The sequence below is a fragment of the Pimephales promelas genome, chromosome 6, assembly GCF_988280905.1.
Source record: "Pimephales promelas chromosome 6, fPimPro1.hap1.1, whole genome shotgun sequence".
Lineage (NCBI taxonomy): Eukaryota > Metazoa > Chordata > Actinopteri > Cypriniformes > Leuciscidae > Pimephales > Pimephales promelas.
The window spans coordinates 41,659,583-41,686,907 of record NC_142774.1 but is presented as its reverse complement, the minus strand read 5'-3'; the positions used below and the strand labels follow the sequence as shown (position 1 = coordinate 41,686,907).

The window sequence follows — 27,325 nt, the reverse complement described above, 5'->3', positions numbered from 1 at the left end:
ATGTTTGTTTCGCTTGTATTATGTGTTTGTTTTATGTATTATAAAAAAAATCCACATTGAAGTCCACATTGAAAGGTGCAATATGAAAATAAGGCAATATTATATTACTATTACCTCAGAAAGAGTTGCAATTTACGCTAAATAAACAGAGGTCTTTAAAGGGGTGGTAAAATGCCATTTTCACAAGATGTAAAGTAAATCTCTGATGTCCCCAGAGTGTGTATGTGACGTTTTAGCACAAAATACCTCACAGATATTTTTATATAGCATGTTAAAGTTGTCACTTTTTGAGGGTTTGCAAAAACATGCCGTTTTGTGTCTGGCCCTTTAAATGCAAATGAGCTGCTGCAGAGGGCGCGGTTTCAAGAGCTCGCGAGTTAGCAGCTGGCATTACCTCACGCACTCAGACACGCTAAAATGGCAGAAACTGTTCTCCGTTTAAGTCAGTCAAAGATGAAGAGACTAAGAAGTGACAACATGTAGAAGCAACAGGACGTCTCTGAATGGTTAGTTGATGAATTTATGTTGCTGATGTGGAGTTAGTTAACTATCTTCAGTTAGCTTATTCTGTCAGGATAATCTGTGAGATACACAGAGTCACTTTCTATCAGAGTGCAGTGTGTATGTGTGTATGTTTCTCAGTATCTGGGGGCCGTTTGTAACCCAGGTGTGTGAGGTGTGTGTGTGGTCCGTGTCAGGTCCGCTATGATGTGAACTCTGGGATATTGAAGTTGTTTTCTCTCTCGGCAGGACCTCAGCCGATCACACGGATGTTCCTCCTCCTCTGTTTCCTACATCACGTCCCTCATCCTCCTGGCGATCCCAGAGCGAGATGGTTATCCCACTCCATCGGGTAGGCCTTTGATAGCAGTCATGCCTGTTCTTGATAAGAATTGTCTGTGTTCGGATCAGCACACTAACATGGTTCGGCTTCTGCAGCATGCAGATTTGTGCAGATTATATACTATAACCTAAAATGCCATACATTTCACATGACATCTTTACAATTGGATGCATTTGGCAGACATAGAAATCGACTGGCTTTGCATTAAATGTTTACGTTTTATCTGTTCGTGCATTCCCAGAATGCCAAAAGTTAAGACTTCAAATAAAAATACAAAATAACTGTTTACTTACAGAGACATGATGCATAGCAACACCCTGACAACCACATAAACACTTTAGCAAATATAGAGCAATGTCATAAAACCCTCAGCAACACCATAGCAACTGCAGAGCAATGTCATAAAACTCTCAGAACACCTTAGCAACTGCATAGCAACACCCTGGCAACCACATAAACACTCTAGCAACTGTAGAGCAATGTCATAAAACTCTCAGAACACCTTAGCAACTGCATGGCAACACCCTGGCTACCACATAAACACTTTAGCAAGTATAGAGCAATGTCCTAAAACTTTCAGAACACCTCAGCAACTGCATAGCAACAACCTGGCAACCACATAAACACTCTAACAACTGTTAAGCAATGTCATAAAACTCTCGGAACACCTTAGCAACTGCATAGCAACCCCCTGGGAACCACATAAACACTTTAGGAACTATAGAGCAGTATGTTAAAACTCTCAGAACACCTCAGAAACTGCATAGCAACACCCTGGAAACCAGATACACACTTTAGGAACTATAGAACAGTGTGGTAAAACTCCCAGAACACCTCAGCAACTGCTAAGCAACACCCTGGCAACCACATAAACACTATAGCAACTGTTAAGCAATGTCATAACACTCTCAGAACACCTTAGCAACTGCATAGAAACACCCTGGCTACCACATAAACACTTTAGCAAGTATAGAGCAATGTCCTAAAACTCTCAGAACACCTTAGCAACTGCATAGCAACACCCTGGCAACCACATAAACACTCTAACAACTGTTAAGCAATGTCATAAAACTCTCGGAACACCTTAGCAACTGCATAGCAACCCCCTGGGAACCACATAAACACTTTAGGAACTATGGAGCAGTATGGTAAAACTCTCAGAACACTAGAAAATTCAGAACTAGGTGTTTTTGCAAAAATGCAAAAAAAATATCTGCTACTATAATTCAAAACCCACAAACCTAAGTAATAAACTTCAAGCTACTAGCATGTTGCACTTGTGACTACTGAAAAATTAACACGCTTGCATCGTTAAGACTGACTCGTTAACTATTGCACAGCGTCAGAAAACCATATTGAATTCGTTAGAGTAACGTGTATTGGTGAATCACACACAATAAGACCAAGAATGTGTGTTAAGAAAGTCAATATTAATTTCATGTTGACTTTGAAACATGCAGCTGTATTCTGGCACAGGACGGATTTAATAATACTGTGCTAGCTGATCCACACAGGCTTTTAAAACAAGATGTGATCTGGTCCAGCTGGTCTCCTGGTGTTACTGAAAACACTCGCCACTTTCACTTTAGTGAGTTTAGCGTCTCTCCTGAGTGTGATGGATGAAGTATGAATGCCTTCCTGTCTTTGCTAGCGTTGCACAAGCTTCACATTCCTGTAAACCGGCGCTCGGCTCAGGTAGGAAGTGTTTTTTAGTGTATTGTCTCTAAGAATTTGGAACGGATGGAGAAACATGGCTCAGCATTCCCACATTCCCGTCTTTACTTGTTCTGCACAAGGCCAAACGCTTGAATTAAATCAATCCCATAATACAGACCCTCAACCATGAATTCAAGGCACTTACTGTAACAAATGGACCTTTCATTCTATATCAATAAAGAGTTTTCTATTACTTTGTACCTTGAAACAAAAATGATATCTTTGTTTTACATTTTCTAACACCACTATGTATAATGTTCTGCATTCAACATACTTTTTGTCGAATTTGTGTTTTTTAGGCAAAATCTCTATTATTATTTTTCAAAACCCATAATCGTAAGTATTATACTTCAATAATTAGTTTGTCACGTGACTTCAAATGTAAGTGATTTCATGTGGAGCTTTTTGAGGACAGGGTCGCTACACTTTTTCAAACATATACCCTATAGCATATGATTGATGACCTATTGCAAATTCTGTAAAACCAGGGAGTTGCTATGCGGTTGCTAAGGTGGTCTGAGATTGTTTCAGCACATTGCAATGTGGTTGCTAAAGTAATTTAGGTGGTTGCCAGGAGGTTCCTAGGCAGTTGCTAAGATTAGTATTAGATTAGTATTAGTTTTGCACATTGCCAAATGGTTATCAGTGTGTTTTAGGTGGTTGCCAGGGCGTTGCTATGCAACTGCTTACAGTATGTGTTCTGAGTTTCCTTTTTCCTTTCCTTCCTTTTCCAACCAACCATATTGCAATGTGGTTGGTTTCAAAAAAGCAATTTAGGTGGTTGCCAGGGGATTCCTATGCAGTTGCTAAGGTGTTCCGAGATTGTGTGTGTGGGGGTTTCAAATGGTTGCTAGAGTGTTATAAGTGGTTGCCAGGGAGTTGCTATGGTTTACAGGCTGTGTTTTGACAAGTTGTTGTTGTTATGTATTGTGTACCACCATGAACACCCTAGCAACTGCATCGTGTTGCACGGGCTTCAGACACCTTGACTGTAAAGATTTATTGTACAAAACCAGGTTCTGTTAGACATCAGCTAAAACAATCGTACAATCCTCCATCAGAAATTACTGCAGTAAATAAATAGTTGAAAACTGCTGATTCCAGTTGTATGCTTCTAGGAAACTCACACCAGGGCTCAGAAAGTCGGGCTTTCACCTGGCAGGTGACAACGATTGAGGCCTGTATTTTGTTAAGTTCTGCCCAAACTGTGGACTGGTGGTCTGGTCTTAATTACAGCTCCTTTTTTTGAAAAAAAGCCCTACATTTTAAGGCAAAAATGGAACCATATTTGGATAACACATAAATGACTGTTGAATGAGCGTCAGTGGGGGTGTATTTTTACAGCCTCCACGTGAAGCTAGTTATCACATTTATGTCAGCTCTAAAAGAAAATACACAGAGGAGCGTATTGTGCACATGCACTGAACTCTCTGAGTTTATTCTAAGATTTTTGATGATGAAAAATGATTTTCTATAATAGTATATCATATATACAAACACATTTTCTCCAGTCAACCATCAAATATACAGTAGTGTGGTGTAATATTGGATGCTAAGAGGCCGTTTCTCTTAATGTGATCATGATTTTGTCCCATCAATAACTGTGAACATTGCTATGCAGTTGCTGAGGTGTTCTGAGAGTTTTAAGACATTACTATATAGTTGTTAAAGTGTTTATGTGGTTTCCAGGGTGTTGCTATGCAGTTGCTGAGGTGTTCTGAGAGTTTTAAGACATTACTATATAGTTGTTAAAGTGTTTATGGGGTTTCCAGGGTGTTGCTATGCAGTTGCTGAGGTGTTCTGAGAGTTTTAAGACATTACTCTATAGTTGCTAAAGTGTTTATGTGGTTTCCAGGGTGTTGCTATGCAGTTGCTGAGGTGTTCTGAGAGTTTTAAGACATTACTATATAGTTGCTAAAGTGTTTATGTAGTTGCCAGGCTGTTGCTATGCAGTTGCTGAGGTGTTCTGAGAGTTTTAAGACATTACTATATAGTTGCTAAAGTGTTTATGTGGTTGCCAGGCTGTTGCTATGCAGTTGCTGAGGTGTTCTGAGAGTTTTAAGACATTGCTTGTTAGTTGTTAAAGTGTTTATGTGGTTGTCAGGGTGTTGCTATGCAGTTGCTGAGGTGTTCTGAGAGGTTTAAGATATTGCCCATTAGTTGCTAAAGTGTTTATGTGGTTTCCAGGGTGTTATGCAGTTGATGAGGTGTTCTGAGTGTTATAGAACATTCCTCTACCCTCTGCCAGGGTGTTGCTATGCAGTTGCTGAGGTGTTCTGAGAGTTTTAGGGCATTACTATATAGTTACTAAAGCGTTTATGTGGTGTCCAGTGTGTTGCTATGCAGTTGCTGAGGTGAGAGTTTTAGGACATTACTAAACAGTTGCTAAAGTGTTTATGTGGTTGCCAGGCTGTTGCTATGCAGTTGCTGAGGTGTTCTGAGAGGTTTAAGACATTGCTTGTTAGTTGTTAAAGTGTTTATGTGGTTGCCAGGCTGTTGCTATGTAGTTGCTGAGGTGTTCTGAGAGTTTTAAGACATTGCTCAATAGTTGCTAAAGTGTTTATGTGGTTGCCAGGGTGTTGCTATGCAGTTGTTCAGGTGTTCTGAGAGTTTTAAGACATTACTATATAGTTGCTAAAGTGTTTATGTGGTTTCCAGGGTGTTGCTATGCAGTTGCTGAGGTGAGAGTTTTAGGACATTACTAAACAGTTGCTAAAGTGTTTATGTGGTTGCCAGGCTGTTGCTATGCAGTTGCTGAGGTGTTCTGAGAGGTTTAAGACATTGCTTGTTAGTTGTTAAAGTGTTTATGTGGTTGCCAGGCTGTTGCTATGTAGTTGCTGAGGTGTTCTGAGAGTTTTAAGACATTGCTCAATAGTTGCTAAAGTGTTTATGTGGTTGCCAGGGTGTTGCTATGCAGTTGTTCAGGTGTTCTGAGAGTTTTAAGACATTACTATATAGTTGCTAAAGTGTTTATGTGGTTTCCAGGGTGTTGCTATGCAGTTGCTGAGGTGAGAGTTTTAGGACATTACTAAACAGTTGCCAAAGTGTTTATGTGGTTGCCAGGCTGTTGCTATGCAGTTGCTGAGGTGTTCTGAGAGTTTTAAGACATTGCTTGTTAGTTGTTACAGTGTTTATGTAGTTGTCAGGGTGTTGCTATGCAGTTGCTGAGGTGTTCTGGGAGTTTTAAGACATTGCTCATTTGTTGTTAAAGTGTTTAAGTGGTTGCCAGGGTGTTGCTATGCAGTTTCTAAGGGGTTCTTTAAATATTTTAGGACATCGCTATGCAGTAGCTAAAATGTTTTAGGCGGTTTCCAGGGTGTTGCTGTACAGTTGCTAAGGTGTACAGAGTGGGTTTTAACATGTTAGTGTTTCATTTTTGTTATGATTTGAGATCTGTTTTATTGACTTATTTTTACTGATTTGAAGTCTGTATGTTAATTCACTCATTCATGCCGACATGTTTTAAAACGTAGTCAGCGGAGAAAGCATTTATGTGAACAAAGCCTAGTTTGCTCTTCACCACCAGCTGTTAATGATACCAAACAAGACATTTTTTAATTACTCGACAAAACACACCAGTGGAAGTTGAGGGCATGTACCGCACATCGACCTTCTTTGCTACAGAGAAGCTGCTCAGGCCACCCTTAAAAATATTCTTGTTTGCCGTAACCCGACCGACCCTGTCAATTTAGGGCCGACCCAAGTTTTTATTTTTTTTCCCTTTTAGTCCGACCGACTTGCCGGTTGTAACTTGCGTTCAGACCGACCGATTTTTTTTTTTTTTACTCTTCAAACGACTAATTCAAATTCCATAAAATGATATTTTAGTTAGTATTGTGAAAGTTGCTTATGTCTACAAACGTAGGCTACGTTCTTTCTTTTAAATAAAAACCCGTGGCGTCATAGTCATCTGATTATGTTTAACGTTACACGATTGGTTTACCCGTGTCACACTGTCTATAAGGCTTACGTTCGCTTCGTTTCATTCAGTGTTCCCGCTTGGTAAACCCGGTATTATATGGGCTATATATAAAACATTTCTATATATAATAATAATATTAAACAATTTGTCTGATGCAATTTTGCTATTCCCAGTCCAGAAGAGAGAGAGCGATCTCTCACCCGGAGCCACAGCGCGAACAACATGACAGCCCTGCTTAATGAGTGACAATGAGGACAGAACGTGGTTACCTACACTTTAGAGCTGGGATATTATTCTAATTGTATTTTAGATTTCCGCTTTCAAAGATTATAAAAAGATATTTGAGATGAAACCATTACAGACGCATTCTGTCTATCGCAACTTCCTTCCCTTCACAGCGTTGCGCTGTCATTTCTTCCTAAAACCCAAACGTACCGTCAGAATCAGCACGATCGGTAATTGTTGTAAAATGCAGTCTGTTCTGTTGCTAAACTGCGTACGGGTTCAATCATTAAAAGAGCTATTAAAAGCACAAAAGTCTGCGCAAGAGACGCTGTTCACAAGGTGATGCGTGCTCCGAAATGCACTGCAACGGGACAAGAAAAGTAGGCTATAGCCTCATTTTGGGCTTCATGTGCGCAGCTAAACTATCAAATATACATAAAATCTAAAATGACCTGCTCTGAGATTCATTTAAACACAGTTTATGTCTTAAATGGATGTGAATAGTTGGGAGGATATGGTGGTGCATCAGTCATCTGTTAGATCCGCACTGGGTCTTAAAGGGGCAGTAGTCTAATAAACATGTGACGATTGAGCCAGTAATGGGAATCAAACACAACAAAAGGCAGAGAAAAATCACTCGCAGCTCTTGAATTATTAACTTAAACTTTAATAAGCATTAATCTAACTATGATAAACCATGCAGTGTCATTTTACATTTGATTTACTAAATTAAATTTCTTTTCAGACAGCGCAACACACTTAACTGAAAAGTAGCTAATTTTAGACCTTTCTGAAATTAAAGCACTGTGTATATAGGCTAATTTGTATCTTTGTTTAATTGTATTCTTTGTTTCACCATGTGTTTGTACTTGTTTTTGCTTATATCTCATGTAGTTGGGGAAAAAAAGCCTGCACACTGCTGCATAACAAATACAGTAGATATTTATTCATTTTGTGACTGGCCTAAAAACGTAACCGGTTGTAGGTTGCAATAACACCTAGTGGTGGATGCACAGTTTGAAGACCCAGTCAGTGACGTCACAGTAGCCTATGCAATTAAAAAAAAAAAAAAAAAATTCATGATCACCATGACCAAAATTTTACTTTTTTTTTTACACTGAATCCTGGAAAAAAAAAAAATAGACCTACCTACCGACCCTTTTTAAAAAAAAAGTTGCTGTTACTGCAAACCAAAATATTTTTAAGGATGGCCTCATGTTTCTGGAAATAGCATTGCTAGTGTACACTGAAGGTCATTAGAAATGTTATTTCCAGAATGTAGTTAATGAACAATAGACTTGTGTGTTTGCTCACTGTTACACTATTATGTCATTTTAATTTAATGATTAAGCCTTTGAAGAAAAGACCAAGGTATGTACAGAACAGGCTAAACATGTGCACCTGCATTTTGTGTACTTGTGTAAAAGTTTGTTTCAGTGTAAAAATGAAGATTATTCTCTTAACATGCAATCATTATTTCAATGGAAAGGAGTAAAATGCGAGTAGCGACGCTGTAGGAAAGCCCCAGACTTGAATCATCGTTTCCATTTTTCCATTTCCATTGAGTTGTGAAACTCTTTTCTCAAAATGCAAGTAACTAGAAATGTAAATATGTATTAAAATACTGAGAATGAATCAACTTGTCATGTCCAGACACCATAAAGCATCAGTGTTCCTGGACGTGTTTCCCAATCGTTCCGCTTCCCAATTCTGCACACCATCTCGCCCACCGTACCAGACAAAGGTGATCTCCATTTCAAGATGATTCAAACCCAACATTCAATCACACACCTTCAACATGTCTCTCATTATCTCAGTTTATTGGCTATAATGGTGACAAACATGAGCAGAACTCAGTTCTCAGATCAGTGGATATTTGACTGGTTTTGTCCATCCTTCTGTTGGACTCTCACACATGAATTATGTTGAATATCTATTAAATTTAATTACACAATTAGATAATACCAGTTTAGCTCAACCAGTGACCAAGCAATGCATTTACAGAAATGAACTACAGTGTCCTGATCACACTAGTGACACAATATCCCACATTACATCTGGTGTCTGAATAATTTTTGGTTAAGGATCCAACTGCAAGCCACTCTACAAAAGGTTGTCATCTCCGGAGCGCTGACCTTTCAACCTCTTGAGTAATTCGGAAATACCCCTTCCCTTTTGCCGCTCTCATCCAAGCGTTCCTGGCTCTGCTACGCCTCATAAACTTCCCGTGATTCAGCACTCATGATGCCAGAGCGAGTTACCCAGAATCCTGCAGCCCTCGAAACTCTGCTCTGAACGACCGAGACGTGGAGGTTCGCCATGCGTAAGTCGTGACGTCCAAGACAGACTTTGATTTCCCCTTAAAGGCGTAGTTCACCCAAAAATGATTGTATAGTGTACATCAATTCTCTTTTCCATTGGAAATTGACCAAAAGTCAAAATCGAGATTAGTCACAATTATCTCATAATTTCAACTTATGACAATTTCTACTTCTGTCTCATAATTCGGATTTAAATGTCATCATTTGACTCATTAGTATCACATAATTTTGACTTGTCATAATTATGAATTTTATCTCATTATTTCAACGTATGTCAATTTCTACTATCTAATTATGATTTAAATATGTAATAATTGGTCAAATAATTATGACTTAATATCTCATAATTTTGACTTGTCATAATATTCATTATTTCAAATCATGTTAATTTGTTCTTCTATCTCATAATTATGACTTTAAATGTCATAATTTTTTTACTTTTAGCTCATAATTATGATGTAGTATCTCATAATGGAATTTTTAATTCCATTTTTAACATAATTGAATCTCACAATTGTGATTTAAATGTCTTATCTCATAATTATGAGTTCCCAAGTCATCATTTTGACACCGTTTTTTATCTCATTATTTCCACTTCCATCTCAAAAGTATGTCATCATTTTGACTCATTTGACATAGTATCTCATAATTTTGACTTGTGCCATATTTATGACTTTTTGCGTCACAATTAACGTCATTTTTTACTATGTGTGATAGTAACAGTGATGCTTGTTTTTATTAAGCATTGCTAAATACTGTTTATGTGTGTGGATCATTAGTGTAATTATCCGTACATCATCACCCTCTTCCATTGGCTTGCAGCTGCTGTCGGGTCGGGTCATTTGAGGGACATTTTGACTTGACATGAAAATAGTCATATTTCATGTTTTTACATTCATTGCAAAAGAAAGGATTTCCCCGCAGATGGAAATCAACACATTTCCCCTCTTGCGCTGGAACGCCACAGTTGCTCCATCTCTTCTGGACGGGATATAGAGGCATCTGAGTTAAAGTGCCCATAATGTTCCTGTTTGTGTCGACACAGAACAGCTTGATCCTTCAATTTGTCAAAAGAATTGAACGTAAGAAAGGCAGATTTTGTTTGTTATTAGTTTTTATTCTACAAAACATATGGCTGCATTTAGATAAATTACAAAACAGACTAATCTGTCATCTGTTGTACCTCAGTAGAGCCAGCTGTGGATTGGGCCGGCATGAAACTGCAGATCTCACCTGCCGGTTTATTTATCACCCACTGAACTGTGAGAGTGGCTGTTTTTTTAATATAAAATGAGTTGAGATAACTTAACTGCATCTCTGTTTTTTTTTTTTTTTTTTTTTTTTGGGGGGGGGGGGGGGGCATAATTATGGCTTAGTATCTAATAATTGTGTCTTTATCTCATAATTACAACTTATCTCATCATTTTGAAATGTTGCCATAGTTATGACTTTTTATGACTTATCTCATAATTGGGAGTCATAGTTTAATGAATTAGCATGTTACAACTTTGAATTGTCATATTTATGACTTAGTATCTAATCATTGTGCCTTTATCTCATAATTATGACTTATCTCATAATTGTGACTTATCTCATAATTTCAATTCATGTCATAATTCAATGAATTAGCATGTCAATTTTGAATTGTCATATTTATGACTTAGTATCTAATAATTGTGTCTTTATCTCATAATTATAACTTATCTCATAATTTTTACATTTTGTCATGGTTATGACTTTTTATGACTTTTATCTCATAATTGTGACTTATCTCATAATTTCAATTCATGTCATAATTTAATGAATTAGCATGTCAACTTTGAATTGTCATAATTATGACTTCATGTCTAATAATGTTGTTTTTTATCTCATAATTATGATTTACTATCTCGTAATTTTAAATTGTGTCATAATTGTATGACTTGGTGTGTCAGTTTCAACTTATTTCATATTTATGACTTAGTATCTAATAATTGTGTCTTTTATCTCATAGTTATAACTTATTATCTCATCATTTTGAAATGTTGCCATGGGTTTTTAAGTCACTTTTAATGACTTATGAGTTGTATCTCATAATTGGGACTTATCTCATAATAATCTCATAAATTAGCTTGTCATAACTTTGAATTGTCATATTTATGACTTGGTATCTAATAATTTTGTCTTCTCTCATAATTATAGCTTATTATCATAACTAAAAAATATCTATCTCATAATTAATACTTATTTTATCATAATTTAAGCAAGATTTTTTTTCTTATATTTCCTTATATCTCCTTCAGTTTAAGTCTGTGGGATTTTGTGTCCCATTTTATCAACAGGGGAAGCCTGATCGCCTAGAAATATAATAGGACTCCTCAACACTCACAGGGATCATTCGCATGAGATAGTGACAGTGATGCTTGTTTTAGCAAACAGCTTTAATTACAGACAGAATTTCTCATGAAAGGGCTGAAGTATGCATGCTTTGTGTAAACGATATAATGAGTATATATATCTCAGTGTACGGTCAATCACACTGGGTGGGTTCTGTATTCAATAGCACCGTACATTCTTGTTTACTTAGTCACTGTTTTGCACTGATTTGGCTCTTATTACCCCCTCTCGGCCTCTAAACACCACCGGTATGATGGAAAAACACAGACTTCAGTAATTACTGCACAAAATCACGCCAATCAATTACACGTGAAAGGGAGGTAAAGCAAACACTGGCTCTGATTCCAGTGCTGGATTACTGTCGGAACTGTATGTTCGTATTATATGAGCTATTCAGATATTAAAGTGCACGTACAGATAGATCAGAAGTTTCGGTCTCGAGGCATGAAACGTCTCGTTTTTGTCATCTGATCATTGGTGTTGTGTTTGTCCCGGGAACGAGGCTCGAGGAGTCACACGAGGACAGATTTTTCCTTCTCAGATACATTTTTCTGAGTTTTACAGCAATCGAGAACCAATGACATAAAGCGTACGGCGTTGCCGCGTGTAAATGGTATTATGTAAGCGTTCCGTACGGGATGATGGATTGCTGAGAGTCTCATTGAGGTCTTTAGACGTAAGTAGGGCCTGAGAGAGAGTGAGCCTCAGAACAAATGAGACGAAGAGAGAGAGAGAGAGAGATGGGAAAGAACAGTATGGTTCACACTAGCCCACAATCCTCCTGGATGAAAGATTCCTGACAGCTGCCGGTGAACGTGTCTCATCCAGACCAGAGATGTCGAGCGCGTTTGTCGTCATTTAGCCTTTAACGTGCTCGGCAGAAACTGCACTAACGCCGAACGCCTCATTTCTCAGCTGAACACTTAGAGAGCTTTACGTCTTTGTTATTGATACAGTATAAGGAAAATGCTCAGGATTCGAATAAACTCCTTTCCCTGGTGTGTTTTTGACCAATATTGTGGGAGGTTGCCAACGCGTTCCCAGGTTATCATAGGAGGTTGCCAGGGTGTTACTAGGTTATCGTAAGAGGTTGCCAGGGTGTTGCTAAGCTATCATAGATGGTTACCAGGGGGTTACAGTGTTTATCATGGAAGGTTTCCAGGGTGTTGCTATGTTATCATGGGAGGCTACCAGGGGGTTGCAATGTTATCAAGGGAGGTTACCAGGGTGTTTCTATGTTGTCATGGGAAGTTGCCAGGGTGTTGCTATGCTTTTATGGTTACCAGGAGGTTACAATGTTATAAAGGGGGGTTGCCAGGGTGTTGCTATGTTATTATGAGATTTTACCAGGGTGTTGCTATGCTTTTATGAAAGGTTACCAGGGGGTACAGTGTTATCAAGGAAGGTTGCCAGGGTGTTTCTATGTTATCATGGGAGGTTACCAGGGTGTTGCTATGCTTTTATGGGAGGTTGCCAGGGGGTTACAATGTTATCAAGGGAGGTTTCCAGGGTGTTGCTATGTTATCATGGGAGGTTACCAGGTTGTTGCTATGCTTTTATGGGAGGTTACCAGGGTGTTTTGCTAGACTATTGTCGAAGATTGCCAGAGTGTTGCTCATGGGTGGTTGCCGGGTTGTTCATATGTAGTTTTGAGGTTTTGCTAGGCCATTGTGGGAGGTTTTCAGGGTGTTTCTCTAGACTATCGCAGGAGGTTGTGAGAGTGTTGCTAAGCTATCATAGAAGGTTGCCACGGTGTTGCTAAGCTATTGTGGGAAGTTTCCTGGGTGTTGCTAGGCTATCGTAGGAGGTTGCCAGGGTGTTGCTAGGCTATTGTGAGAAGTTGCCTGGGTGTTGCTAGGCTATCGTAGGAGGTTGCCAGGGTGTTGCTAGGTTAGTGTGGGTGGTGGCCAGGCTGTTACTATGTTATCAAGGGAGTTTTCCAGAGTGTTGCTTGGATATCATGGGAGGTTGCCAGGGTGTTGTTAGGTTATGGTGGTGGGATCACTATGCAGAGATTTTTTTCTGTGGGTGTGACATGCTGAAGTTGAATTGTTAGGATTGTGTTCAAATCACTGTAGTAAAAGTGATGCATTGCTTCTTAAACACCACTTTAAAAGATAAAATGAGGTCACAAAACTATGGGAGGTTGTAACCATTGTCTGTGGAATCGTGGCTTTTCGATGAACTTCACACAAACTAACAAATAAAATCCTAAAAGTATCTTTTTTCAGGTTAATACCTCTTCCTGTTCCATTAACCACAGAGAGGCCCTTACACACACACACACACACACACTCTCTCTCTGGACGCTGAGACTTCCGATCTCCAGGACCCTCATGCGCCTCAACATCCGCCCCAGGAATGCAGATTGCAGGGTAGCAGTTTCACCCTCCTGCCTCAACACACACCACACACAGAGACGCTCATTACGGGTCTGATACACACACACACACACACACACACAGAGAGAGAGAGAGAACAAGACGCTGGTTCATCAGTGTGCAATATCATGTGCTCTAATTCTAGCTATTGGTTAAAAAACTGCAAATAGACATCCATACGAAAAATGCATTTAAAAGCAGAGATTGTGTGTGTGTGAGCCAGTGTTTTATTGTTGTGTTTCTTGAGCTGTTGAGCGAGGCGTCCCGTTTCAAAGATAACAACAAAACACAATTAACCCTGGCGACACTCGAGACGTGTTTCCTGGTGTTGGTTTACCCCGTTCTGACAGGTATCGTGAGGCGGCTATTGTACGGTGTTGTTTACTTTGGCCCAAACACACCCCACACAAGGACACGTGCAACTCGAGTCTGACATGAACCTGTCGAGCAAGCACTCTAACACTGGAGACGGGAACGGGTCAGTCAGCTGTTTATTTAGCCGTGTAAACTGAGACACATCTCGAGCAAATGATGCCTTCATTTATTCTGTTAAGGAAATGTTAGCATTCGTCACACACAAATGAGAGAGTTGGCTCAGGATCTGAGCACTTTTCCAATGCATATGATAGGCGTCCAACAACATGATTTACAGTGAACCGTCTGAAAGATTGATTTAAAACACTCATGTTGATGTTCAGTTCTCAGTGTGAATGTTTATTGTTGATTTGTGTTACACACGCGTGACTTGAAGATGCATTTATCATGTTTAAGTCCTAAATGGGCTTCACACTGCAAAAAAACAAATCTTACTTAAAGGAGTAGTTCACTTTTAAAAAAAACTTTTGCTGATAATTTACTCGCCCCCGTGTCATCCAAGATGTCCATGTCTTTCTTTCTTCAGTCGAAAAGAAATTAAGGTTTTTGATGAAATTTTCTCCATATAATGGACTTCAATGGGAACCAAACGGTTCAAGGTCCAAAAGACAGTTTCAGTGCAAACTGTTCAAAGGGCTTTAAACGATTCCAGACGATGAATAAGGGTCTTATCAAGCGAAACGATCGCTCGTTTAATAAATAAATAACAACGTTTAAGTTTTATAAGCTCAAATGCTCGCCTTGCTCCGTTCGTTCGTGACTCTCCTGTTCGAACTCGTTTATCAAAATGAACGAATCTTTTCCCGAGTCAACTCGTTCATTTCAGTCATTGAATGAACCAAATGACATGAAAAAAGATTTGTTCATTTTGAGTTCGTATGGAGAGTTATTTATTTATTAAATGAGCGATCGTTTCGCTTAATAAGACCTTTATTCATCGTCTGGAATCTTTTAAAGCCCTTTGAACAGCTTGCACTGAACCGTTTGGTCCCCATTGAAGTCCATTATATGGAGAAAATCCTGGAATGTTTTCATCAAAAACCTTCATTTCTTTTCGACTGAAGAAAGAAAGACATGGACATCTTGGATGACATGGGGGCGAGTAAATTATCAGCAAAAGTTTTTTTTAAAAGTGAATTGGGTTATGGGTTATGGGTTATATTTGAAGACTATGTTTCTGGCCCCTATTGGCTATTAGTAAATATATGTAAATAAAGTGTGTGTCTATAAGATACGTGTTAAAGTTGCAAAAGCGAGCAAGCTGAACTAACCCGATCTGCTCAATAATGAGCCACATTTCTTCCCCTCCACGCTAAAACTCGTACTGTACGTCCTGCTGGGCACTTCCCTCCTCAGATGTGTGTTGATAATGACAGACACATGCTCTACCCATAACCATAATTATACACACATTCACACATAAGTGTATTTTGGAAGCGGAGAGAAGTGATGTGGTTCTCCATATAATCATATCCGCTTCAAGCATTGATCACTATCTTTAAGGCCGATCTCCTACGTGAGTGTGTGTGTGTGTGTGTGTGTGTGTCGGTCATGTTCATACATGTGGTGGTGAATGTAGGCCATGTTTACACTAGACGATTAAATCCACACAAAAATCTGATCCCAGGTCATGACAGACGCGAGCGAACGTGTGAAAACGGCTTAATCGCTCACAATCAAAAGAAAACAAATAAGACACTTTTTTTTATTGTGAAAACACTTAATAATTTATTATTATTATTATTAAACCCATTTACTGTGTAAATCCCTCAATAAACTCATGATTGGGTTTGATTCTCATTGCTATAATGCATTGCTTTTTAAATAATAAGAGAAAAAAATTATTGTATATATAATTACTTTAAGTAATATATATATAGATTTATTCCATTTAATAAAGAATTATTTATTTGTGTTTATTTTATTTACTTGTTATTTTTGTTTTGCATTATTTAAATGCATTATAGCATTTAATTATGTGTAAATAAATGCATTTAATTATCCTTAAAAAATGTGTTTTTTTAAGTTACTGTAAAAAATATTTTCAAGATTTGTTATCAGAACATATTTTCTTTTGTCAAATCAACTTAAATAATTTATTTAGTTCAGATGACATATAATTTTGAGTTTTTGATGGTTTATAAATTATTCTCCTTCATTGTATTAACTCACTTTTTCTCGTTCAATGAACTTAAAATTTTAAGGCAACCAGGTTACTTACTTTTTTAAGTTAAACCATCAATATTATTTTTACAGTAATATTATTAAATTTTTCTTCATTTGATTTATTTTGGATGCCTCTTCATCCCGTCTCCTGCAGTTAGCGTGTGTGTGTGTTCCTGTTGTCGCTCCAGCTGTGTTATCTCTTCATGAAAAGCATCATGATTGCGGTGTGGGAGGAGTTGGAGAAACGGATGGAGAATTAAAAGCACAGTGAAACTATTCCCACAACCTCTGTTTCTCCACAGCTGTAATTTCCCTTCTTCTCCTGCGGTCCGGCTCCTCTAAGCTGGTATCTAAACACTGGAAGGGGTGCCAGACCCCCGCTTGACGTCACGAGTGTTTTCCCTGGAGCCTGACGGGATCGTGTTCCCCGTTAACCGCTCACAACAGACGTGGGCTTCGACACAAGATCCCGTCCCTGCGTTCGCTGCATGCGTCGTCTACGGTAATCCTTCTCTCGGAGACTCGTGCACATGTCAGTCGTGACCCCGTTCACCCCCTGTAATGACCCCTGTAATGACCCTAATCATCTCGAGTCGAGGGGAACGCTGATGTGTGACTGAAAAGAGTTTCTAGACGTTCTAGAAAACAGAGAAACAGAGGAGGATCGGCCTAATCTGCCCTAATGGGCCATCATTTACTTTAGTTTGTTTTATTTTTTCTAAATTGCTTATTTGTTCATTAAAATTACATCTAAAAACACTTGTGTTTAAGGAGTAGTTCACTTTTAAAAAAAACATTTGCTGATAATTTACTCACCCCCATGTCATCCAAGATGTCCATGTCTTTTTTTTCTTTAGTGGAAAAGAAATTAAGGTTTTTGATGAAAACATTCCAGGATTTTCTCCATATAATGGACTTCAATGGGAACCAAACGGTTCAAGGTCCAAACGAGAGTTTCAGTGCAAACTGTTCAAAGGGCTTTAAACGATTCCAGACGATGAATAAGGGTCTTATCAAGCGAAACGATCACTCGTTTAATAAATAAATAACAAAGTTTAAGTTTTATAAGCTCAAATGCTCGCCTTGCTCTGTTCTGTGATGTGCGTTCGTGACTCTCCTGTTCATCAAAATGAACGAATCTTTTTCCGAGTCATTTGGTTTATTCAACGAACGAAACGAACGAATTGATTCAGAAAAAGATTCGTTCATTTTGACCTTTTGGACCTTGAACCGTTTGGTTCCCATTGAAGTCCATTATATGGAGAAAATCCTGGAATGTTTTCATCTAAAACCTTAATTTCTTTTCGACTGAAGAAAGAAAGACATGGACATCTTGGATGACATGGTGGATGACTAAATTATCAGCAAACGTTTTTTTTAAAAGTGAACTACTCCTTTAAAATGTAAATAAAACTTGAACTAAACTAAATATTTGAAATGTTGCCTTGACTTGTAACTGAAATAAGTTTATATAAGTTTTTGGAGGCCATCTGGAAATTCAAACTCAAAATAAAATGAATCAAACCTGAATTTTAAAATAAAAAAAAGAAAACAAGAAGCTTTTAAATTTAACAAGAGAGCAAACAAACTTGTCTCCTGGCTTCGGTCGAGATCTCTACAATGTGCTCAAAGATTTTCTGTGAAAACTCAATCTGAGCCACGGCACATTCATCTCGTATCTCTAGACTCGGACTGGAAGACGGCCGGCGTCTCGTTTCAGTCTGATGGGATTCTGACGTGATCTTGATATTGGTCATGAAACTGAGAGAAAAAACCATTCAACAATAAATAAATATCATTTTTTGAGAACGTTATTAAAGACCTGATAGCTTTGAACAGAATGTTCTTTTACCGTTGGGTTCAGAACATCCTGGGAACGTTCCCTGTCCCCATGGGAGATCAACACCTGTAAACAGTAATAAACAGAGCTGAACGTCAGTCAGTGGAGAACAACAGCTGTTCCAGTCTCTGTAATCACGGCGCTTTCCATCCTCGTCCAGATGTTCCTCAGGTGAGGAGACACACTTTCATCTAAATGATCACTCTCGTCCACAAGCCAAATACACCAGCATTCGGTTTCTGCTCATTCTGCGCTTATTTAATCAAAAATACTGTAAAAACGGCAATTACATCAGCCTTTGTCTATGTGAATATACAGTAAAGTGTCTTCAGTGTCACATGATCCTTCAGAAATCAGTATTTGCATTTATCTTTTGTAGCTTGTCTTTCGGGTGCCAGCTGAAACTCTGAGACTCTTTGCAAATATACAGATTATTTCTGATGGGATGGTTTAGCAACAAATACTTGAAGAGTTTGAAAGTTTGCATCTCTGGTTAACTCTTAGAGACACATCTCAAGACCAACTGTGCCTTCTGGATCTTTGGATTTTCCACTTTCTGTAAAGGTTGAATGTTAAAACCACGTCATCAGGAACTGTGAAAATGATCCGCACAGAATTTGGCACACTTGCTCTTTGGACATCTGTCAAACTAAAATGCAATGAAATACTAGATTTGAAAGAACATTGGCACAGTTATTACAGTATAACGTATGGCTGTTTATCTTGCCTTTGAGATTGGGGACACTCAGCCGTTTACATCAATGATCTTATAGTAAACTGCTGATGTGAACGTTTCATAGATGCGTGACTCTGCTTTGCAAATATTTAAGATTACAATTAAAGACTGTATTAATAATGACCCTTCCAACTTTTACTTCTACTCTGTGCAAATGTTTGCGACACGCTGATTCTCATCTGGGACCCAAGCCAAAAACAGCTTAAATAAGTGAACAAACCTCTACAAAACTTTGATATATGACACCGCATTGATCCGGTGTGGTCAGTGTTGGGTGACCGTTACACGCATAAAGTTTGGTGTCAATTTGGCAAATCTTTCAGAGATGCAGTTTGGCATTTTTCCACCAAATTCATGGAAGCGGTACACTCAGAAAAAAAGGTACAAAAGCTGTCACTGGGGCTGTACCTTTTCAAAAGGTACACTTTTGTACCCAAAGGCTACATATTGGTACCTTAGTGGTACATATTAGCACCTGAAATTTACATATTAGCGCCTAAAATGTACATATACCACCTAAAATGGAAATATTAGCTCATGAAATGTACATATTAGCACCTAAAATTGACATATTAGCTCATGAAATGGACATATTAGCACCTAAAATGTACATATTAGCACCTAATGTACATATTAACACTTAAAATGTACATATTAGCACCTAAAATGTACATATTAGCACCTCAAATGTACATATTAGCACCTAAAATTGACATATTAGCTCATGAAATGGACATATTAGCACCAAAAATGTACATATTAACACTTAAAATGTCCATATTAGCTCATGAAATAGACATATTAGCACCTAAAATGTACATATTAGCGCCTAAAATGTACATATACCACCTAAAATGGAAATATTAGCTCATGAAATGTACATATTAGCACCTCAAATGTACATATTAGCACCTAAAATGGACATATTAGCTCTTGAAATGGACATATTAGCACCAAAAATTTACATATTAGCACCTAAATGTACATATTAACACTTAAAATGTCCATATTAGCACCTAAAATGTACATATTAGCACCTCAAATGTCCATATTAGCACCTAAAATGTACATATTAGCACCTCAAATGTACATATTAGCACCTAAAATGGACAAACGTTTACCTTTTGAAAAGGTGCAGCCCCAGTGACGGCTTTTGTACCTTTTTTTCTGAGAGTGTATATGAAAACGGTTTCGTCGACACCATATCCATAACATTTTGCCAGCATGAGCTGAAGATGTTCTGGCGAAAACAGGCTTTTTTTAAGTAAATCATAATCGTGGACAAGAAGTTGGGCTGACTATGGCAAATTTGGCATCTATGTTCTTAAATCTGTTGAGACGAGTTTCATTACAATACGCATTCTGCGCCACATCTAAAGAATCCAGTCTCGTTGATTTTTGGTCAAATTGTTCAAAATGTATACGCAAAAATATACATTTTCCATATCTCATGACCACTAGGTGGTGCTGTGCCAAAACTGTGCAGGTGCCCTCAGGTCTTGATTGTCGTAAGACACACCAACTTACGTCAGAATACGTCGAAGCGTTGCGGAGATACAGCCTCATGTCTATTGTGGCGTGCTGTTTGTCGAATTTGCGCGTTAGTAGAGAACGGTTTGACGAACTGACTCAAATTCCTGGATTATTTGTCAGCATGGTCTGAGGATGATCTGATTCAATTTTCGTTGAAATCGGAGCAACGGTCTAGGAGGAGTTTAAAAAAATAGGTTTTTAAAGAAAACAAAATGGTGGACTAGTCAGTTAGTGATTTTCAAATAACGCGCAAGCGAATTCAACAAAGAGCACGCCAAAATAAACATTATAATATGCTATACGTTAACGTTTTTGCGTATTCACACCAAACTTGGTGAATGTCGTAACAACCATGACCTGAGTGTCCCTGCACAGTTTCAGCTCACAGTGCCACCTAGTGGTCAGGAAATACAATTCACAATTTCCCCATTTCGGCCATTTTGGGCCATTTTTAAATTTCATCGTAAAAAAAATGGTATAATTAATTCTTTGGTAAAACGCTATCAAACTTGAATGCCCTGCGGGTACTCAAAATGTTTTGGGACAGCGCCACCTTGTGGTCAAAACTGAAATTTCTAACAATGCTAATAGATTTTGATTAATTTGTTTAACGTTTCACTGTAAAAAATAAAGTAACCTGGTTGCCTTAACTTTTAAGTTCATTGAAATTTAAAAATTGAGTTAATACAATGAAGGTGATAAATTTAATAATCAGAAACTCAAAATATTATGTTATCTGAACCACATAAATTATCTAAGTTGATTTGACTGAAGAAAAAATGTTATGATAACAAATTATGATTTTTTTTTTTACAGTGTGATCTTAATAGACATAGATACCAGATCGAGAACATAGATAGCAGATTTTTCATAGCTGGCCGAGCTGGTCAGATTTTCACCAAATTCAAAAATTATTTTTTATTTTTATTTTTTTGCATTTGTATTGTTGTCCATTAAATCAGTGGTTTTCACTAAAGGGCATCACTTTAGTTTTTTGCAGCTGTTGTGACATTTAAAATGTCTTCAGAGAAACTCCTCTTCCGTTATCATGCCATGTGCTGTAAAGTTTGCCCGTGATACCGTACGATCAGGCAGACGTTGGTATCTTGACATTGACGTTGTCCATGTTCACTTGTTCGCTCTCCTCCAATCCGGCTCTTGCGTCACTTCTGGGAAAGCGTACGTCAGGGAGAGATATTGACAGGGATGGCCTCTATTTACGTCGCATTCCTCAATCGAACGACTGAAGCACCTCCAGATCCCAACGCAGATCCTTACGTAAGTCTTGAACCTGTATTAACCTTTGACCTTTACTGGAGACCTCTGCACCTGATCTTAACCCTGACCCTAATCCTTCACATCCGTAAACTCAGGAATGTGTGTTTACTTTCAGTTCATTAGGAAAATGCAAACAAAACCTGGATTGGACTAAACCTGGATCGGATTACCCTGTTCTTGAGTTTGTGCCACATAGTTTAGTGAAGCAGAAATAGTTTGAGCAAAACACTTAAAATATGAGACCTTCTAATATAAAGGAACAGTTCAACAAGAATGAAATTGACTTCCCATGATGTCTGAGTTATGGTGAAGGGGACTTCAGAAGTATTATATTATATTATATTATATTATATTATATTATATTATATTATATTATATTATATTATATTATATTATATTATATCATATTATATTATATTATATTATATTATATTATATTATATTATTTTAAATTGCCAAATTGTTATTATATTATATTATATATTTATTATTTTTCATCATTTTGTTTGTTTCTCACAAAAATATTTGTTTGTTTGTTTTTGTTTATCTTTCTTTGTGCATGTTTTCCGCACACAACATTATATTATATTATATTATATTATATTATATTATATTATATTATATTATATTATATTATATTATATTATATTATGCTATATTATATTTTAAATTACCATACTGTTTTGCAGGTTTATATTATATTATATTATATTATATTATATTATATTATATTATATTATATTATATTATATTATATTATATTATATTATATTTTAAATTACCATACTGTTTTGCAGGTTTATATTATATTATATTATATTATATTATATTATATTATATTATATTATATTATATTATATTATATTATATTATATTATATTATATTATGCTATATTATATTTTAAATTGCCATACTGTTTTGCAGGTTTGTATTATATTATATTATATTATATTATATTAAAATTGCGTTATTGTTATGCAGATTTGTATATTATATTATTATAATATATTTCATAATTTTGTTTGTTTCTCAGAAAAATAGTCGTTTGTTTGTTTGTTGTTTATCTTTCTTTTTGCATGTTTTCCGCACACAATATTATATTATATTATATTATATATTTTTTTCTTTTTTGTCATGTTCTTGTGCAGATTTGTTTCTGACACAATCATTTTATTCATTAATTCATTCATTCATTTATCTGTCTCTATCTTTTTGCATGCACACAAAAATGATCTCAGAAAACTTGAAAATAGTGGAATTGTGCACGATTCGAATTTATTTCGTCATTTTGTTATACAGGAATGATTTTATTGTGAGTAAACGATAACGTAATTGTAATTTGAGGAACAAACAAGTAACAAAGCTGTGGTCTCCACTGGAGCGCCGCTTCATCCGACCGGGTCGTTAGTGGACCGGGACGGATGCCAGTCACAGCTCAGGATTGGACTCATCAAACATATCAAATTAGGAAGGTTGGCAACGTTCACATTATTTATCACACACTGATGCCGCCCGATCTTCTAATTGAATGTGGCACGATAAACTGATCAAAGAGAGTCACGTCCAGAGGAACTGTGTTCGGGGTCATGAGCAATTCCTGTGGAGCTCTGAGAGAGGGCATGTGAAGCTGTGTGTGTGTGTGTGTGTGTCCGAGGTGAAGCGCTCCTACACACACAAACCATCCTGATCTGATGCGCCGGGGTCAAAGGTCGAGTTCTGGTCATGGACATCAAGCCTGTGACGTCAGACTCGGCAGAACTGCGTGTGTTGAAGACATCGATCAGACCAGATCCAAACCCTGGAATCCTTTCTGACAAACTCATGTTTTTACATTCCAAAAGCAATGTATATAATTATAAGACACGTTTACATAGATTAAATATTTTGTTAATTTTTTAAAAAAATTCTTTATTTTGAAATGTAAAAAACTTGAGCTCAATCAGAGAGTGTTGCACTGCCCCCTACAGGCCCCACACTGCCGCTCAATCAGAGCGAGGTCATTGCTATGTAGGGGCTGATAGGGTGGTTGCCATGTAGATGTTACGGTTTTCTGGGTGGTTGCTATGCTATTATTAGTGTTTATTGCTCAGGAATTGTTGTTTTGCTTTAGTGCATTGCTATTTTTTTGCTATGAGGTTGCTAGGGTGATTCCTATGCAGTTACTATGGTTTTCTTGGTGGTCACTATGCCATCGCTGGGGGGTTGTGTGTCATTGTTGTGGTTACACAATATTGTTGGTGTCAAGGCCTTACTTTATGGTTGCTACGGGGGTTTATACAGTGTTCTGGGTGGTTGCCAATGCGTTACTTTATGGTTGCTACGGGGGTTCTACAATGTTCTGGGTGGTTGCCAATGCGTTACTTTATGGTTGCTACGGGGGTTCTACAATGTTCTGGGTGGTTGCCAAGGCGTTACTTTATGGTTGCTACGGGGGTTTCTACAGTGTTCTGGGTGGTTGCCAAGGCGTTACTTTATGGTTGCTACAGGGGTTCTACAGTGTTCTGGGTGGTTGCCAAGGCGTTACTTTATGGTTGCTACGGGGGTTCTACAGTGTTCTGGGTGGTTGCCAAGGCGTTACTTTATGGTTGCTACGGGGGTTCTACAGTGTTCTGGGTGGTTGCCAAGGCGTTACTTTATGGTTGCTATGGGGGTTTCTACAGTGTTCTGGGTGGTTGCTAAGGCGTTATTTTATGGTTGCTTCGGGGATTTCTACGGTGTTCTGAGTGGTTGCTAGGGTGTTGCTTTATGGTTGCTTCAGGGGGTTCTACGGTGTTCTGGGTGGTTGCTAAGGCATTACTTTATGGTTGCTTTGGGGATTTCTACGGTGTTCTGGGTGGTTGCTAAGGCGTTACTTTATGATTGCTTTGGGGATTTCTACGGTGTTCTGGGTGGTTGCTAAGGCGTTACTTTATGGTTGCTTCAGGGGGTTCTACGGTGTTCTGGGTGGTTACTAAGGCATTAATTTATGATTGCTTTGGGGATTTCTACGGTGTTCTGAGTGGTTGCTAGGGTGTTGCTTTATGGTTGCTTCAGGGGGTTCTACGGTGTTCTGGGTGGTTACTAAGGCATTAATTTATGATTACTTTGGGGGTTTCTACGGTGTTCTGTGTGGTTGCTAAGGTGTTACTTTATGGTTGCTTCTGGGATTTCTACGGTGTTCTGGGTGGTTGCTAAGGCGTTACTTTATGGTTGCTTCGGGGGGTTCTACGGTGTTCTGGGTGGTTGCTAAGGCGTTACTTTATGGTTGCTTCGGGGGTTTCTACGGTGTTCTGTGTGGTTGCTAAGGTGTTACTTTATGGTTGCTTCTGGGATTTCTACGGTGTTCTGGGTGGTTGCTAAGGCGTTACTTTATGGTTGCTTCGGGGGGGGGGGGTGTTCTACGGTGTTCTGGATGGTTGCTAAGGCGTTACTTTATGGTTGCTTCGGGGATTTCTATGGTGTTCTAGGTGGTTGCTAAGGCGTTACTTTATGGTTGCTTCTGGGATTTCTACGGTGTTCTGGGTGGTTGCTAAGGCGTTACTTTATGGTTGATTCGGGGATTTCTACGGTGTTCTGGGTGGTTGCTAAGGCGTTACTTTATGGTTGCTTCTAGGATTTCTACGGTGTTCTGGGTGGTTGCTAAGGCGTTACTTTATGGTTGCTTCGGGGGGTTCTACGGTGTTCTGGGTGGTTGCTAAGGCGTTACTTTATGGTTGCTTCGGGGGGTTCTACGGTGTTCTGGGTGGTTGCTAAGGCGTTACTTTATGGTTGCTTCGGGGGGTTCTACGGTGTTCTGGGTGGTTGCTAAGGCGTTACTTTATGGTTGCTTCGGGGGGTTCTACGGTGTTCTGGGTGGTTGCTAAGGCGTTACTTTATGGTTGCTTCTAGGATTTCTACAGTGTTCTGGGTGGTTGCTAAGGCGTTACTTTATGGTTGCTTCGGGGGGTTCTACGGTGTTCTGGGTGGTTGCTAAGGCGTTACTTTATGGTTGCTTCGGGGGGTTCTACGGTGTTCTGGGTGGTTGCTAAGGCGTTACTTTATGGTTGCTTCGGGGGGTTCTACGGTGTTCTGGGTGGTTGCTAAGGCATTACTTTATGGTTGCTTCGGGGATTTCTACGGTGTTTTGGGTGGTTGCTAAGGCATTACTTTATGGTTACTTTGGGGGTTTCTACGGTGTTCTGGGTGGTTGCTAAGGCATTACTTTATGGTTACTTTGGGGGTTTCTACGGTGTTCTGGGTGGTTGCTATATGGTTACTATGGCATTGTGATGATTTCTTCTCTAGATATGCCTGGGTACTTTTGGAGGTTTTATCATATTACTAGGAGCACATGTACTAGTAATGATTCACTTAGCAAGAACTACTATCCAAAAAAAAGAGTCAATGAAAGAAAAACATGTTTATTTTGAAGATCGCTGGAGTTTGTCCACTCTCAGGTTGTTTTGTTCAGGTTGGGAATTCTTGAGTGTGTCGGAGATCGCCGGTCTTTGAACTGGCAGGTCCAAACACGCCCGTTGAATGAAGCTCTACTCACCTCTCCATAAACGAAGCTCCCTGTCCTAACCGTTTTAGCCCTAATTACCCATAATCCTCAGTGAGCCTCTAAAAGTCAGCCAAAAAGCGCTGTTGGAGAATAGGGAGTCTGTCTGAAGATTAGAGCATTCGTCTCTCAAGTCTAGAAATGATGACAACGGTTCCTCAGACTTTGATTTGGCTGTTTTATCGGCTGTTGATGTGCTTTCATGTCCGAGTCTTTGAGCAGTAGATGAGGCCTTTCAAAGTGCAATCGGGATTTGTTTTTCCCAGTTGTGGCTGTGGAATAAAGTGCTGAGGGAAAAGCCGTTGGTGTGTGTGAGATGTGTGGGTGATCATGGCCACTATTGCTGCAGAACAGTGTAAGCATGATTCTTAGTACATGTGCAACAAATCATTTACTCAAGCCATTGCCAATCAATATAAACTCTTAGTTTTGCTCTATCCAAATACACAAACTCTTCAGGCTACACACACTATTGTGACTCCCATTCAAGTACACACGTTTTTGTCTGATCCATTAATTCTAAGGGATAAACTCATGTGGCCTTTATTGGGAAAGTACTTATTCAGTTCCAAGAAACAAGTAGTATGTAAAAAGTATTCAACTAAAAATTTAAAACATCTGATGCATTTTGGTTCATTGGATATTGCATGGTGGTTGCTAGGGTGGGGTGTTCTAAGGGGTTGCTAGGATGACTGTTGTGTAGGTGCCTGGGTTTTCTGGGTGGTTGCTATACAGTTTCTAGGGTGTTCTGAGAGGTTGCTAGGATGACTGTTGTGTAGATGCCTGGGTTTTCTGGGTGGTTGCTATACAGTTGCTAGGGTTTTCTGAGTCATTGCTAGGGTGGCTGTTGTGCAGTTGCCTGGGATTTATGGGCGGTTGCTAAACAGTTGCTAGGGTGGTCTGATAGGTTGCTAGGATGACCGTTGTGCAGATGCCTGGGTTTTCTGGTTGGTTGCTATACAGTTGCTAGGGTGTTCTGAGAGGTTGCTAGGGTGGCTGTTGTGCAGTTGCCTGGGATTTCTGGGCGATTGCTAAACAGTTGCTAGGGTGTTCTGAGAGGTTGCTAGGATGACCGTTGTGCAGATGCATGGG

At 38.6% G+C, this 27,325-nt stretch overlaps 1 long non-coding RNA gene across 1 annotated transcript in view; it reads left to right on the top strand.

The window, feature by feature from the left end:
* Positions 1–325: 325 nt before the first annotated feature.
* LOC148978785 (uncharacterized) overlaps positions 326–27,325 on the top strand; it is a 42,436-nt gene continuing 15,436 nt past the window's right edge. The window contains exons 1-2 of the long non-coding RNA XR_016168961.1: positions 326–506; positions 751–853. This is a non-coding gene — a long non-coding RNA (uncharacterized LOC148978785). The remainder of the gene's footprint in view (positions 507–750; positions 854–27,325) is intronic.